At 35.9% G+C, this 6,842-nt stretch overlaps 1 long non-coding RNA gene across 1 annotated transcript; it reads left to right on the top strand.

Annotated features, from left to right (window-relative positions):
* The first annotated feature begins 333 nt into the window (after positions 1–333).
* On the top strand, positions 334–6,704 carry LOC100888762. The gene is made up of 3 exons (XR_143597.3): positions 334–545; positions 4,189–4,273; positions 5,071–6,704. It is a non-coding gene; the product is annotated as an uncharacterized LOC100888762 (long non-coding RNA).
* Positions 6,705–6,842: the final 138 nt, after the last annotated feature.

Genomic DNA, 6,842 nt, shown 5'->3' with positions numbered 1-6,842 from the left:
TTTATACTCCAGCCAATATTATTACATTGATATGCGTATAAAATAGAGTCGAATATATACGGTTTGAGAGCACCTCTTATTAGAGACCAAGTACAATAACAACAAACTAGTCATAACTAACAAAATAATTGACCATTTCGAGGTACAGTATAGGCAGGGATATGTGATCCCTGGTATAGGGTAATCCAACTATATTCCTACTCATCGCACCCATAAAAGGGCGTGGTCATGGAGGCAGATTTGCACTCTGTACACAGCTTAGCATGCAGAACGCACTAAGCACACACATCTGCATGCGCTCTTCCTCCTATCCATTCACTGAGCGGGAGAGCGGTCAACGACCATTTGCATTCATTCATTCATTCATTCATCTGGCCTCCTCATCGTACACGCTGTTCACGTGTTCTCTTCTCATACTCTTGACTTCCATCATCATCACCATGCCTGATCTGGGAGATATGAAGCCAAAAGGACCAAGCAAGTGCAAGCTATGCTTCCTAAAATGCTGCTTCTGCTGTGTACCTAAACCATCACTTCCTGGGAAGGTCAGTAAAATAAGTATTAGTGCCTATGATTACAATATATATATATTTCTCATAGATGCTGCTACAGGTTAGTCATGTGGGTGTATGCACTTTTGCAGTATACAAATCTGAAATCAGCTCATAGAGGGAGAAAGGCAGAGAGAGAGAGAGAGAGAGAGAGAGAGAGAGAGAGAGACGAATTGAATGGTAAACTGTGTGGCAGCCGATATATATGATAATACTGTACTAATAATATGAGAGAGTGTTACATTGTTGTACAATTACATGGCACTCATCGACAGGAAATAAACGTCAGGCCGAAACTATCATAGTCCTTGACCAGAGCTCGGCGGGGTCGGCTGGAATTCAATCCAATATCACATTGAACGGATACCACTATTAATGTGTGCTCTACAGTATACACTTTCATTTTTCATTTTAAAGATTGTAGGCCTAGAAATTTTGCTTTGCGTTGTATTTTATGACGTGACATTTTCTGAATTATAACTCAGTGAAATACATTGTTAAAAGTGTCGAGTCGATCGTATGCAATTTACATGTCAATGAATAATACGGGTATTCTGTAGGTCGTGAATGGGATGTTAACATTATACTTGGGTCAGTTATACAGGAAATGTAAAGCGCTTAAATGTGAACATAAGAGATAAGGGGGGGGGGGGGAACAGAGGGGGTGAACATGGAGTCATTCGGATTGTACATGTTTCTCAACAATAGGACTGTTCGTTTTTATTCGCACATGATAATAATTCTGCTGAATAACCAGTGCCAAAACTGAGAATAAATATGAAAATAAATCAACCGCTTTAAAACGGGTGTACAGTGCCAGAAGGGTGCCATTGTTAACTCTGTGCTAAAACATAATGACTTAACGCTCTTCTGGCTTCAAACAGACGAAAATATCTATTCAAATATTACAAGGTCTATATTTTGATGGGGAATATTATGAACTTGGTATAGGCCTATGCTGAAATCCCTTTCAATCAGTGTAACTTTTCATTCCCCTATTGCATGGATACCAATCTGGATTGTAAAGAACTTTACAGATCTGGTAAAGTACCAGTAGATGTAGATTAAATTGACAGTGCATGTTCTGTATAATGTATACGTTAACCACAACAGCTGCAGTGCAACGGTTCTTTTTTTATTAAGCATTCTCATACTAGGTCAAAACCACGCACAATTTGATATTATTAAACAATAAATATTCTTCTTTGTCAACAGATCTATTATATTGGAGTTATTTGTTATTTCCGCACAGTTACCCCGAACGTCAACGTAATTTTAAAGGCTCTTTTATTCTCCATTGTTGACTCGAGCATATAAATCTGAAGCGTGGGTTGCAAACAAATAAAATTCAATTCAATTCAAACTGTAATATTTATTGGCCATGGTATATTGTTACTAATACTAAATCTAATAAACCGCCATACTGCATCTTGAACGAAATAGAAACAATGATTGTAAGACTGTATTGTACATATTTGTGTAGGTTACGAATGAGAGGAAAGGAATTTTGTTTACGATGTGTAAGGTATGCGTTGTTATTGCGATTGCGTTATGATATTTCCAATCATACACAAATGATAAGCTTCGTAATATCATTAACGTTCTTTGGTTGTATTTTAATTTCTTATCATGGTAAAAGAGATAAAAGAGCTACCGATACTTATCAGTAAGTATCCGACTGATAGTTGTACGGGTGTATTATTCACGGATAACTGCCCTATAAACGGTTATCAGGGATGGTATTCTGCGATAAGTTACCCTGATGCATAATTGTGTTTTATGTGTTTTACACCAAGATGTAAAAATTAATGACGAAGTGGTGTCAGGGGGTGGCGGTTTATACACCCTTCAAAATCAATGGCAGTGCATAATTTTGCTTCGGTTCTATATTGAAGGGAAATTTAACCCAAATAGACAGCTATTTCATTTCACAGTTTTGCCATTCTGTTTCTCTTATTTTTCTGCTTTCATTCAAATCAACTTATTACAAGGGTTCGATTGCCCTTTAAGTATGTACCATTAGTATGTGTTTGAAGTTTGTTCCGATTAACAACCTTTAATTAAATTTATCCCGGATATATAGTCATGTAGTAGCAATATTTTGTCATATAGGTACACGGTTGAAAAAAAAATACATGATAATAATTATACTGTACATCATATCTATCAATTTAATTATCCAATTCAAGGAGGAAAAATTGCCTGCCATGAATAATTCGATGATTAATGTTATTTTATCATTATGTTTAGGTCTTTGTATGCAACATTGGTATGTCGTATAAAAACGGGGTACACGCATAAAATAATCACGATAAAAAACTGCTGTATGAAGAAGAGGCAGAGATGCATGCAAAGCACACTTACACGCATGTGGAGTGTGGTGAATAGTGGTGAACCTTTAGCTCTTGATGAATCCAGAGAATTATGCTGGTATAATATAGGCCGATTCATAGATGGTTGTAAATATATCAAAATTACTGGAGCATGGAATTCATAGATTAACATTCTAGGAGCTATTGACTTTGATTATATACCACCACATATTATTAATAGTGCTCCAACTATAATAATTGCTTTGCGCCCATTAATTTTGATGACACACTCATCATTACCTAACCCGGAACCAACAATATAACCATATACCTCATCCTCACCCTCACCCTAAACCTAACCTCTACGCAACCGGAGTCTTCATCTTTTCCACATCTATGTCGCCAGAGCAATATCGGACCACCACTTTCGTCACAATCATTATTTTAATCGGTAGCTAATACTAAAGGAAGTGACAAATACTTTGGGAATTTCACCCTGATAATAAGCGTGTTTTTATATTGGGAGAAAAAATTTAAAACAGATCAGTGAAAAATTTAGAAAAATCGGACAATAAATAAGAATATAATGGATTTGTTAAATCCATAACTTTTATGAAATACTTCAAACCTGTGAGTCAAATTGGCAACACGGCCTCTCAATAATGTCACCCCCTCACATTTTTTCCTTTGTTGACTGCCTGATATGTCATTAAATTCCATTTTGATCACAAGATATATTTTCTTCGTGCCTATTTCGATCATAATATCACGGATAACAAGTCATGTTCTTTCATGCACCCCATAGGTCTACTATTCTATTCACATTCAGAGAAATGGAGATTTTGGTCATTCTGTCATTCAGATCAGTGGTGAATATTATTGTGAGGGGGTGACATCACAACATTCTGACCGCATTGCCAATTTGTCTCACAGATTCCATGATTTTCATGGTTTTGACAGATTCATAACTTTCTTATTTGTTATCCGATTTTTCTCAAACTTTCACTGAATTGTTTCTCTAATTTTCTGCGTCTATAAAAACCAATTTTATATCAGGGTGAAATTCCCCTTTAATGGTCATGTGGAATATTCAACCGGAGGGAAGTTCGTTGGTGTGACTTTCCGGTGTCATATTGTAAAATAATTGACATTTGCAAACTGATAACCACACCAATTTGTGGACCAATAAACTCATTTCTGAGCAATGAATTGTCCCTTCTCCACGTCGAGTAATTTGAACCTGCTTTGTGAAAAACCTGTTATACATTAATAAATTCGCTTCATGACTTGTATCTTTGATTTTTTTTCTTCTTCCAATGTTCCAGAAAAAGAAATGCGGTTGCTGCTGATAGGAGTGAACTTCGATGTACATAAAACGAGATGACCGTATATAATCAATCATATTACAACGTAAGTGTGCAATGGTCCTCAACTCTGAATACTCATCTAGAAATAAAATTCAGTCTATATTAAGAATACGACCTTCACAACAAGGGATCCGAAAACTATAATTAAACCACTATGGAAGAACCAGATAAAAGATGTTGTACATGACTTGTACTATTATTTTCAATCTCTATGAGCAATATTCGTTTTAAAGTAGACTATTTTTCTGTTTCATTCCTTTTTACCACACGGAGACCCCACTATTAATTAAAAGTATAATAATGTAACTTTAAATAATATATGCGTGGGTGGAATACACACAAAAGGGTGGAAGCTACCAGCGCTGCATGTGGTGGGTAACCGCTAAATATTGGGGTTGGGGCGAAGGCTTGGCTTATTTTTCTGTTTTTCACTGATAAGAACTTTTCATGATACACAATTTAGTATGTTTTAAATTCAAAGTTTAGAAATTTATTCTTTGGAGTATGCCTTCGCTTAATGATGATTGCATAGAAATTAATGTTAATGTTATTTTTGAGATTTTGCCATTTTGATAGGTCGAGAAAACGTTGCTCATTATACAAGACAAAATTGCATACATGCTAATAGTGATATTTTATTAGCAATCATAGAATCTTATGGCAGTAAACGCCAAGTTGAGCTTTTCTTTCAAATCTAAATCTTGGCGTTTCTCTACGTCGAAAAGGAACACCTTTTTAGTTACAAGCCCCATGATGAGTACCTGGCTCACGTACGACATAATTACATTATCATTATTTTGTCTCTTTTTTTTAACCCTCTCTTTCCTTTTCAAATTACAGTGGATTACACAGGAGCTAATCTGTCACACCGGAACCGTCGCAACACATGCATGACTTGCCAAACTCGTGATTCACAGCAAGTCACAAGCATTGGTCGAGACCCGGGGCGACGTGCCTAGATTTTAGACAGCTAAATAATCTTTTTATGGAACATGTACTGTAAGGGTGATAAAGTTTTGTTGACGTCATAGAAAATTCATACAACAGTATATGATGGAGTTTAACATGATATATAGGCATAATTTATTATTGATTAGAGGCAAGGGTAATGCTAACAATAAGTGAGATTAATCTGTTGTATTTAACCTTTGCCTGCCTATTCATGAAGATTGTGATGTACGTTTGTTTAAAGTCTGATCTTTCCGTTTAAAACGGACACAGAAAGTGAGATTGTTATATTAATCTGTAATTGCACTTTGTAGCGTCCCTGCCATTATTTAACGTCCAAGTTCTCCAAGAACGCAGACAGTGGTTATTGATTTGTACAAGGGGCCAGCATTGTTTGGTAGAATACTTATTGAATACCTATGTAACGAGGTCAGAGAGAAACGGAAAAACAAAGTCATGTATACAGTCAATAGGGGCACATTTTCGGGGCGGGGGGGGGGGGGGTGGGAGGGAATTCATGTTGACCACTGTAGAGACTACATGTTTCTCATTAGGTTCTTCTCTGTATTCTATAAACATCCTTATTGTATAGGTCAACGCGATAGCAATTACTTTCGAACAACCCAACCTAACGCAATTAGAATAACCTTGCGCATTACCTTTTGAAATGTGTCGATGACAATAACGTATTACGTAACACAAACATGGCATCTCTCTGACAAACATGCAGGCGTGATGGGAGTAGTGAAGTCGCCCATTAGTTGATTTTCGAAAATAGTTGTGATTGTGTTACGTGTAGCATAACCTATACGGGTCGTTTTAAGTTACCTGTAAATAACTAGTCACATATCTGTAACATTATTTTGTAGCCTAGTACTTTTCCTCAATCACCTTCGTAGTTTATTTCATCATAAATATATTCGACGCTCAGACAAGCGTTGCTATAATTCTAACTTAAGTTTCAGGAATGTCTATGTGGCCTATATCCCTTGAAATACGTACTGCGGTAAGAATTCACGGAAAACGACATAAAGGCAATAAATAGGCCTACGTCAGACTCACGCACACCAAAAACGAATTAACATCACTCTTATTTGTGAATAGTAATGCAACATAACTCAAAGTGACTTAATCAATAACCTCTATTCTTCTTTTGGACGGTGTCTTCATTGTTATTTGTTATTTTTCTTACAGAAATGTACAGTATGTAAAACAATTTCATGGAGTTTTTTCCCACCCATTATTTTGAACAATACATAATTTATATGTAATTTTCTCAGTGACGCATTATCTTTTGTGGCTGAATATGTAGGATTATTATCACACATGTACATGTAGTTTTACACAAGAGTAATGCTCGATTTTGATTTCTATGTTTGTATTGTAATACAGTTGTTTCATAGCAAGAATAATAATGTTCATGATCATCCATAGTGTTTTGTATAGAAGGTGTATACAATTTGACATTTTATTTGCTGAATAAAAGGTTTCTGTGAACTAATTCTTTTAAAATTGATTATACACAAGTCGATAGAGGTGTAAATGTTTTCCAAAAATAAATGAGTGTCTTGGGGATTTACAGGACAATTACTTTCAGAATACACACAAGATCAAAGAGCGTCAGAATTGGTGGTCTAGCGCCACCTACGATTTAAGAAACTTTT

Source organism: Strongylocentrotus purpuratus, unplaced genomic scaffold, assembly GCF_000002235.5.
Source record: "Strongylocentrotus purpuratus isolate Spur 01 unplaced genomic scaffold, Spur_5.0 spur5_scaffold_5, whole genome shotgun sequence".
Taxonomy (NCBI): Eukaryota; Metazoa; Echinodermata; class Echinoidea; order Camarodonta; family Strongylocentrotidae; genus Strongylocentrotus; species Strongylocentrotus purpuratus.
The sequence above is the reverse complement of the archived record's forward strand: the minus strand, read 5'-3'. Positions and strand labels throughout refer to the sequence as shown.